Source organism: Canis lupus, chromosome 27 (genome assembly GCF_048164855.1).
Source record: "Canis lupus baileyi chromosome 27, mCanLup2.hap1, whole genome shotgun sequence".
Classification (NCBI taxonomy): domain Eukaryota; kingdom Metazoa; phylum Chordata; class Mammalia; order Carnivora; family Canidae; genus Canis; species Canis lupus.
This window is the reverse complement of record NC_132864.1, coordinates 35,432,704-35,443,733: the sequence shown is the minus strand read 5'-3', so window position 1 is coordinate 35,443,733 and position 11,030 is coordinate 35,432,704. Positions and strand designations below refer to the sequence as shown.

Genomic DNA, 11,030 nt, shown 5'->3' with positions numbered 1-11,030 from the left:
AGGTGTCCAATATGTTGGCTTGGTTAGAGAGGTATTTTTTTTTTTAAGAGAGGTATTTTTAGAGTCATATCAGGTTATGGCACTTTATTTTATTTTTTTAAGTTTATTATTTTTTTAACTTATTTGAGAGAGAGAGAGAGAGAGAGAGAGAGGCAGAGACACAGGCAGAGGGAGAAGCAGGCTCCATGCGGGGAGCCAGACGTGGCACTCGACCCTGGAACTCCAGGATCATACTCTGAGCCGAAGGCAGACACCCAACCACTGAGCCACCCAGGTGTCCCATGGGTTATGGCACTTTAGAACATTTTAATTAGCAAACTGGATTTCTGTTCTCATACTGTGACTTGGATGCAATGGAAATAGTGGAAATACAGATATTTTTTGCCTGTTAGGGGTACTTGAAGCCCTCCCTTCTCCCAAGAATCCATAAATAAAGAGAGCTGTAAGGTCAGAGAGAGAGATACCCTGAGATTCAGTTTATTTTTTTTTCTTTTTTAAATTTTTTTATGATAGTCACAGAGAGAGAGAGAGAGAGGCAGAGACACAGGCAGAGGGAGAAGAAGGCTCCATGCACCGGGAGCCCGACGTGGGACTCGATCCCGGGTCTCCAGGATCGCACCCTGGGCCAAAGGCAGGCGCCAAACCACTGCGCCACCCAGGGATCCCCTGAGATTCAGTTTAGAAGGTGCTGAGGGATGGGAGAGTGAAGGAGGGGAAAGGGAGAGGGTTAAAGCTGACTCAGCTAACTAATACATGACTTTGACCCTTGAAAATGGATTCAGAAAAGAGTAGGCTGATGTGTAGAAAGAGCTCTTGGTATTAGAGTGAGATTCCCCTGGGAATCCCCTGGGAGCGGACTTTTCCAGTTCACACCACCTTGACAAGTGGGAAGTGAGACCAGCCCCATTGCTGTCTGTGAGGACAGGGAGAGGACAGGTTTTTGTCCTCTGCAGCTGGGGTGAGAAAGTCCTAGCACCTGAAAGAAGATCTGTGCCCTTTTAGGTCCCTTACTTTAGCTTGAGCTCTGTTGGAACATCTGTGTGGACCTCCTTCTCTTACCCCTGCTGATCTCTGACAGCTCAAGATGCAGCAGAATTGGAGATACTGTGTGTTATACTATGTTGGCAAATCAAACTCCAATAAAAAAAAAAATACAAAAAAAAAAAAAAGAATTGGAGATAGGGTGGTGGGGCTCTGGAGGACAGAAAGAGGAAGGGGCACTCCCAGCATTGGTCCCAACCTGGCAGGCCACCCCAGAGCCAGGGCCTGAAGCCCCACCCACATTCTTTTCTTGGTGGGGGTGATTTGCATGGCAGGTTTCGGGCCTTCACTCTGGTCAACAGCCCAAAATCCAGTCAGGATAAACTCTTGGGAAAACTCAACCAGAGTTCCATTTGGGTATAATAGATCAGGTTATAATGGTCTTATAAAAGGGATGGGATCCCATGATGAGACCTCACTCAGAAAGGCATTTGGAGAGTAAGGTATGCACTCCATCGGAGCAGGACATGCCACAGCTGAACATGAGAGACATTTCTGTGGAAAGCAGAAACAAGGATGCTCCAGCCTTGCCCTTCCTTACAGCCAGAATGGGAAATATTGAGACCCACTGAATCATCTGGAACACTCCAGAAACTGGTAAGCTAATAAATTTGGTATCTTCCATTTTTGCTTCTCTTAAACCGTGGGTGAACAAACTTTTTCTGTAAAATAGTAAATATTTTAGGCTTTAGGAGACATGCAGCCTCTGTTTCAGGGCTCGACTCTGCCATAGTAGGGTCAAAGCAGCCACTGACTGCAGCCTTAAACCAGTGATCATTGATGTATCCCAATAAAACTTTATTTGTGTACGCTGAAATTTGAAAGTCATAATTTTCACATGTCTCAAAATATTCTTTTGGCTCTTCCCAGCCCATTTAAAAAAAATATATATAATATATACATAATAAGTGTAAAAAAAATTTTTATGTGAAAACAAAACTTAAAAATGTAACAAGCATTTTAACTCACTAGCTGTGCAAAAATAGGAGCGGGCCAATCCCTGTCTTAAACCATTTGAGAAAATGCAGCTAGCATCCCATTAGTGAATCACAAAATAAATTTAATGGGCTGCAATCAGCTTATGGGAAAAAACCAAGAATTTTTTCATTGAATCTAAGATACCATCGACTGTAAGACATATTATTTTTGCTATCACAATACAACACAAAGAATATATGCTGCCAAACAATGAAATGTTACTGATGTGATGCAGTCTTATTTCAGAAATGGAAACATGTAAACACTAACCTTTTCTTTGCTTTTAATACTGTTACTTAGCATAGATAAAATTTGTTAACAGGATAGAAGATTGCCTATTCATTGTAGGGAGGGTGTTCTTTCAGGAAACTTTTGTTTCAATTACACATACTCACCCCTACACACTGACTGGAATGTCTCCCTTGTATGATAATGTTAAATCATTTGGATTTCATTAAATGCTTGGAGATCCTGGAATTCCTGGGTTTGGGTCTGCCATTCACATAAATGATCACACTGATGATCAATAGCCACTATTTGTGTAGCAAAGATTTAACATTGACAATATGCTAGACATTGCTCTAGGAACCTAGGATACAGCAGTAAAGGAAACACAAGTCCTTTTCCTCCCTCATTTTACAATCTCGTGGGTGGAGATAGAAAAAAGCAAGATATGTTTATACAGAGTTAACCCTCAAGCATAACAGGGGTTAGGAGCACTGACCCCCTGTGAGGTAGAAAATCTGTATAATCTTTTGACTCCCCCAAAACCTAACTACTATTAGCCTACTGTTGACTGGATGCCTTTCTGATAATATAAACTGTCAACTCACACATATTTTGTATGTTTCATGTATTGTATATAGTACTCTTATAATACCGTAAGCTAGAAAAAAGAAAACATTATTAAGAAAATCATAAGGAGGGGCACCTGGCTAACTTGAGTCCATTGAGCATGCGACTCTTGATCTCGGGGTTATGAGTTCAAGCCACATTTTGGGTGTGTAGATTACTTAAAAATAATTAAAAAAAAAAAAAGAAAGAAAGAAAATTGTGAAAGAAAATACATTTATAGCACTGTACCATATTTACTGAAAAAAATTCTCATCGAAGTAGACCTCAGCAGTTCAAACCCATGTTGTTCAGGGTCAACCATATCGGTTATTAGGCAGGTGATAAATACTAAGTTGAAAAATAGCATTGGGGGTGAGTAGGGCATGTAAGTTGGGGGAGGTGGTGATTTTTGATAGCATGGTTAGTGAAGCCTTGCTGAGAAGCTGTGGGCCTGAAGCAGGCCAGGAGCCAAGATGGAGATAATCTGAGGAAAAGCATTCAAGGCAGGGGGAGCAACAAAAGTCCTGAGGAAGTGCAAGGTCTGGTGCCTTCCAGACTCACGGTATAGCTGCAGTGGAGGGAAGGAGAGGCAAAAAAAGATAAGGACTGTTGAGTATGCGCCAAAGGCCTGGAGTTTTTTAAACATTTTATGTTCATTGGCCTTTTTTCTGAGTGAGTTGGGAAGCCTTTCGAGTTCCATAAGCAAAGTACTGCCTGCGAGCTCTTTTACATATTTTAACAGGAGCACTGGGCACAACATGGATCAGAGATATGACAAAAGAGGTATGAGGTTGGAAACTTCTGTGGTGATCCAAGGAGAGAACATGGTGTCTTGGATCAGGGAGAGGGCAGCAGAGGTAGAAGAGAGTGGTCAGGTTCTGGATATTTTTAGAAAACAGCAGGCAGGGTTTGCTAATTGATTGGCTGTGAGGTATGGGGGAAAGACTGGCAAAAGATGTCCCCAAAGTTTGTGAACTGAGTGACTAGGAGTGCTTACTCAGAAAAGCAACACTGAAGGAGGAGCAAAGGTTTTTTGTTTTTGTTTGTTTATTTGTTTTTAGGGGACTGAAAAAAGCTCAGTTTTGGTAAGATTGGCTAGAAATCTTAGATATCCTAGAGGGTAAACCTGAGAGTAAGAGGAGGCTAGTGAGATGCCGAGGGTGCTAAAATGCGGGAGGCAGGTGCTCTGAGATGCTGAACCTTTGCCTCTGTAACTCTTGCCCTTAAATCTTGTGCCCTAATCCCTCACTTGCCTTACCCTAGTCATGGCCCTGCAAGAGGGCATGCTGAGCTTGCAATTGCTAGAGACCTGGGAGGCTGGAGAGGTAACTCTAGGACTATCTTGTCACCTACATAGTTGGAGCCTGCTTCCTCAGGTAGAAGATAAGAATGCTCATAGTTATCTCAGCATTTCAGAGGAGGATTAAGTAAGGCAATGATTTTGGTTTTTGAAATAAATACTAAAAACGTGGTTTTACTTATACGGTAATTTACGAAAAGAAAGAAGGGAAGAAGAAGTTGAAGGGACCTCTTCAAGCAAAAAGCAGTTGTAAAATGGTAGGTCTTTTTTTGTCATGTGAGAAAAAATAAGTGCCAGAACCACCAAAGAAGGACAGAGGAGAATCGAAACATGGGAATAAGGATAATGAAGATGCTGAGCTCATCTTAGTAAGAGTGAAACATGTAAATGAAGATGCAAAAATTCTCTTTATCGGAGTGATTTCAAATTCAAAACCAGTCATTTTGGACATTTTGAAGAGTAACCCTGGAATGATCTTCCAGGAGAAAGAAAGGCTACTTGAGTCAAGATCCCGCTTGTTCATTGCAGCGTGCAAACCATGTAATCCATGTGGCACTCACAGTGGCCACCTCAATCTGAATGGAGAGTTAATAGTCCTATGATTTTTGAGCTTTTGTTTCATCCGGATTATAAAACGAGCTCACCACAAATCACGCCTCACAATCCCTCAGATTTGCTCTCTCCATATCTTTGTGTCTACTTGGAGTTCTACTTTTGTAGGAGGCAAGGGTGGAAGTCCTCACAATTCAAAGCAATTATACCGTTTCCAGTATAAACAGTGGAAATCCCAAAAGACCTAAATTCAGTGATGGAATCCCAGGAGGACATTCCTCACTGTGGCCCTTTCAGATTTTTCTTCTACAGTGAGCATGAGCACAACCTCAAAAGGTGTCCCATCTTCATTAAACCATGTTCAGAATGGAGCATTATTTTCTTGGGCTTATGCAACTGACAGGACACATTTCAATCTTATGGATCTAGACACAAAATAGCTTGGAAATCCTGGAAAAACCAGACTTTTCGAGTCTGGCAAGTCAAAACCAGGCTGGATCCCAAGAAAGAAAATCTGATCATGTTACTTCGTGACTTTTACTATGGGCAACATGAAGGAGACAGTCAGCCAAAACAGAAGACTCATACAACCTTTAAATGCCTCAGCTGCTTGAAAGTTCTGAAGAATGTCAAGTTTCTGAGCCATGTGAGGAGCCATTTGGTACTTGAGAAGCAGAGGGGTGACAGCTGGGAAAACCACACCACCTGCCAGCACTGCCATCGACAGTTTCCCACTCCCTTCCAGCTTCAATGTCACATTGAAAGTGTACACACTACCCAGGAGCCCTCCGCTGTCTTTAAAATTTGCGAATTGTCATTCAAAACAGACCAGGTTCTCTTACAGCACATGAAGGACAATCATAAGCCTGGTGAAATGCCCTATGTGTGCCAGGTTTGCAATTACAGATCGTCAGCCTTTGCTGATGTGGAAATGCATTTCAGAACATGCCATGAAAACACTAAGAATTTGCTCTGTCCATCCTGTTTCAATATTTTCAGAGCTGTCATATTCTATGTGAATCATTGTTGGAGGCACTGGAACAAGAGTCTTTTAGGGTTCCAAATGCCAGCTACAGTTTTTGACTTCAAAGGAGAAAACAGAGCATCAAACTAAGAAGCATCAAACTTTTGGAAAAGCCAGAGCAATTGGAAGGGTTTCCTCTTGAAACAGAGGTTGTGATTCAAACTTCAGTTCAACCAGGATCAAGAAGTGCAGCATCCATTATTCTCAGCAACGTCCACCTGTTCTTCTCACTAGTAATATCTAAAAAGAGGATTGCCATGAGCTCTAGTTATTCCAGATGTTACCACAGCTAGCATTATAGTGAAAATTATGTTCTACTCACCTCCAGGAACTCTTTCAGATAGAATTGAGGCTAGGCCATCTATACATCATGGCTGTGGATAATAGTCACTGATAGATTTTATGGTGACAATTCTTCAGGTCCGTACTATCAAGAGGTAGCATAGAAGCCTTCTTTATGCTTCTTCCCAAACTCTCTCCCCAAAGTAACCACTATTCTGACCTCTACTACGAGAGATTCAGGTTTTGTTTTTTTGGGGGGTTTTTTTTTTTCAGTTTTTAAGCTTTAAGTAACTGAGATCACACAATAGATTTTGTCTTTGTTTTTCTTTAAAGAAGTGGGATGCAATGAGAAAGAATGTGTTCTTTTTCATTGCTGAGTAGAATCCCACTGAATGAATATGGTAGAGTTTTATATGCCCATTTTGCTCCCAATAGACCTTGAGGCTGATTCTTTTGCTATTTGGAATAAAGCTGACACAAGTCTGTGCATGTCTTTTGGTAAGACATATGTAGTCATTTCCCTAGGATATATGTGTACTTATGAGAAGTTCCGGAGCTACACTGATTTAACGTTTTAGTGCAGATTCTCCTAAACACTTTATCACAGTGATTGAAATACTTTACACTGGCACCAACAACACTGAGAATTCCAATGCTACAGATACAATGCTTGGTACTGTCAGTCCTTTCTATTAGTGCTGTTCTCCTGAAGTTGAGGTGGTACCACATTGTTTTCATCTTCATTTCCCTGATGATTAATGATCTGGAGAATTTTTTAATATGTTTTTTGGTCACTTGAATACCATCTTCTTCTTTTTTTTTATTTTACCATCTTGTTTTATTAAGTGCCTATTCAAGTCTTGCAGCCTTATTTATTTATTTATTTATTTATTTATTTATTTATTATTTTAGAGAGAGGGAGAGAGAGCAGGAGAGAGAAGGAGAGAGAATCTCAAGCAGACAGCAATGAGCATGGAGCCTGACTCAGGGCTCGATCCCAGGACCCTGAGATCATGACCTGAACCAAAACCAAGAGTCAGATGCCCAACCAGCTGTGCCACCCCAGTGTCCCAAATATATATTTAAACTAGACTGTCAATTAGGAAGGTATGAGGGAACTGCTAGGGTTCTGGAAATATCCCATGGCTTTATCTGGATGGTGGTTTCCTAGGTGTATATATATGAATTAGGGTTGGTACTTCACAGTGCATCATATTTAAGAAATTATTATCTACCAAGGACATAAATATATTCCTCCTTTGTTTTCTTCTAGAAGCTTTATTGTTTAGTTTTGTTGCATTTAGGTCCAAGATCCATCTCAAATCTATTTATTTTTTGTTGTTTATTGTGTGACAAGTCCGAGTATCCAGGTTTGTTTTTTCATATGCATATTCAAATCAACCAGCACCATTTACTAAAAAGACCACTCTTTTCCCACTGTATTTCAGAGGAACCTTTGTGTAAGTCTAGCAGGAGACTGTAATGTATTTCTGGACTCCATTCCGTTCCATTTTTTCAATTCTCTATCCTTATGGTAACACCACACTGTCTTAAACATTGTACTTCTGCCTAAGCTTATGTGATGATTAATTTTATGTGTCAACTTTACTGAGATAAGGGATGCCCAGGTAGCTAGTAAAACATTATTTCTGGGGGTGTCTGTGAGGGTGTTTTTGGAAGAGATTAGTATTTAAATCAACAGACTGAGTAAGCAAGATAAACCCTCAGCAACGTGGGTGAGCATTATCTAATTCAATCCATTAAGAGCCCTAAGAGAACAAAAGTGAAGGGAGAGAAATTTTCCCCTTTTTGGGGAAAAAGGGGATATGAGACATCCCATCTCTCCTGCCTTTGGACATCATAACTCCTGGTTCTAAGGCCTTCAGACTCAGACTGAATTATACCACTAGCATTCCTGATTCTCTAGCTTGCAGACAGCATAATGATCAGACTTCTGGGTCTCCATAATTGCATAAACCCCTTTTCTTTTTGTCTTTATCCTACTGGTTCTGTCTTTCTGGAGAATGATGACTAATACAGATATCTGGGAGTTTAAGTTCTCCAGTGTTGTTGTTCAAAGCTGTCTTGGCTGTTCAAGTGCTTTGTTGAATTGAAGTGGTTATAATGGACATCCTTGTCTTGTTCTCAGACTCATGCAATAGCTCATCATTAATTATGGTGTTAGCTCTAGGGTTTTTTGTAACTGCCCACTGACTTTGGGGGAATCGAGCTAGAAATCAAAACCAGAAAGATAATTGAGAAAAAAAACCCCAAAGCTCAGAAATTAAGCAATATATTTAAACAGGGCTAGGACCAGAGCAGAGGAAGCCAGGAGCCTAAAGTACAAAGTGCCATTCCTGCACTTCTACAAACCTCTTGAATGTGTGCTCTATGCTCACCCTAGTTCTGGTTCTGCTTCTAAATAACTCAGAGTAAAAAATAAAAAATAAAAAAATAAACAACTCAGAGTTCCTGTAAGAAGATGATGTGGAAAAGGAAAATAATTGCAACTGAATTATATTGAAACAGCAAAATTTATAAGATGGAGGTAAAGCAGTTGTTAGAAGAAATTAATATTTAAACTGCATATATTTGAAAAGAAGAAGGGGTAGGGTGGGCAGTGGGTGAAGGGGATCCAGAGGTTCAAACTTCTAGTTATAAAATAAGTCATAAGGAGGTAATGTACAGCATGGTGACTATAGTTAATAATTCCATATTGTTCGAAATGTTGCTCAGAGGGAGACAGAACATGAGAGACTCCTAGCTCTGGGAAACGAACTGGGGGTGGTGGAAGGGGAGGTGGGTGGGGGGTGGAGGTGACTGGGTGATGGGCACTGAGGGGGGCACTTGATGGGATGAACACTGGGTGTTATTCTATATGTTGGCAAATTGAACACCAATAAAAAATAAATTTATAAAAAAAATGTTGCTCAGAGAGTAAATCTTAAAAGTTCTCATCACAAGAAAAGGAATTTGTATCCATGTTTGGTGATGGATGGATTTTCACTAGGCTTATTGTGATCATTTCACAATATAAACAAATATTGGATCACTATGTTGTACTCCTGAAACTAATATAATGTTGTATGTCAATTGTACCTCAACGAAGAAGAGGAGGGAAAAGAAAAAAGGTTGGAAAAATAATGATCTAAATCAGTGCTGTTGATAGAAGTTTCTGCAGTGATTGAAATGTTCTATATCTGTTGTGTACAATATGCTACATGTGACTACTGAGCCATTGAAATGTAGCTAGTATGACTTAGGTGCTGAATTTTTAATTTTATTTAATTTTGATTAATTTAAAATTAAATTTATTTATTTTTTTTTAAATTAAATTTAAAGGTAAGGTAAACAAATCTTCCTTACAAATGAAGTCCAGATAATTTCAGTTCTCTCAATAATTTGTGTATTTCATAGGCATTCTCCTCTCAATGAGACTAGATGTGTTTTCCTGAGGGTAGGCTGGATTTAGTGACTTGCTTCCAAAGAGTAGACTATGGAAAGGAGAGAAAAGTAACTTTACAGTAGAGAGGTTAGTGGTAAATCATAGTGATAACATGTATCCCCCCCTGGAAGTGATGAGGACATATCACCTCTGTGGTATAATTTAAAACCCTACATCCCCAGTGTAACCATGAGGAAAACATCCAACCCATATTGAGAAATATTCTGCAAAATATCTGACCCTTAAGGACTCCTTAAAATTGTCAAGGTCATGATGAGTAGACTAAGGAGACACTATGACTAAGGTCCATGCAGTATCCTGCATGTGAATCTGGAATAGAAAAAGGACATTAGTAGAAAAACTAGTGAAATTTGAATAAAGTCTGGAGCATAGTTAATAGTAACTTAATGAAGGATGATGGAGTAATTTTGAGGCCTAAAGGAGAGGATTTCCCAAATACACATTTTAGACATCGAAAATACTTCCTCTGTATCAACATCCTCTTAATTTTGACTATGGTATATTTGACTGAACAGAAATCCTCAAATGCAAAGGATCAATACTATTTAGACTGTGTGATCTGACCATAATGCAACAAGACAAGAAATTCATAAAGGAACAGCTTTTTAAGATCCTAAAGATTTGTAAATAAATACCATATAACTCTTTTTTTTTTTTCCATATAACTCTTGTATTAAAAAGAGAATCACTAGGGAATTTAAGACATCCTTGGAGGGGCATCTCAGTGGCTCAGTTAGTTAGGCATCTGCCTTCTGCTCAGGTTGTGATCTTGGGGTCCTGGAATCAATCCCTGCATCAGGCACCCTGCAGCAGGGAGTCCTCAGAGGGAGACAGTCCCCCTCTCCCTCTGACCCTCTCCCCTACTCATGCTTTCTCTCTCTCTCAAATAAACAAATAAAAACATTTTTTTTAAAGGATAAAAAAAGACATACTTGGAATTAAATGACAATGAACATATTAATGAAGCAAAAATTGTAGGATATAGTTAAACTGGTACTTAAGTAAATGAAGGTAACTTTATAGCATTACATACAAATGAAATAACAGAGCTTACAAACAGAATACCTAGGCATTTGTCTCAAAAAATTGTAAAGAGGATATCTTTGTATGGTGACAAATGGTAAGTAGACTTATGGTGATAGCTATGTATAGAATGTCAAATTGCTACAATGTACAACTGAACTAATATAACCTTGTATCCCAACTACATTACAATTTAAAAAGACTTAAAAATATTGTAAAGAGGAACAATAGAACCTACAGAGATAACAAGAAAGTAGATCTAGTGACGAAAATAGTGTTATATATTAAAAAACCCAAAATCTGCCTTTGTTTTTTTTTTAAACTTAATTTATTTTTTCATGAGAGGCACAGAGAGTGAGGCAGAGACACAGGCAGAGGGAGAAGCAGGCTCCATACAGGGAGCCCAATGTGGGACTTGATCTTGGGTCTCCAGGATCACGCTCTGGGCCAAAGGCAGACGCTTAACTGCTAAGCATCCTAGGGATCCCAAGTCTTTTCTTTCTTTCTTTCTTTCTTTCTTTTTAATTTCT

At 39.5% G+C, this 11,030-nt stretch overlaps 1 pseudogene; it reads left to right on the top strand.

The window, feature by feature from the left end:
• Positions 1 to 3,611: 3,611 nt before the first annotated feature.
• Positions 3,612 to 6,022, top strand: LOC140619838 (zinc finger protein 280A-like; annotated as a pseudogene).
• The last annotated feature ends 5,008 nt before the right edge of the window (positions 6,023 to 11,030 follow it).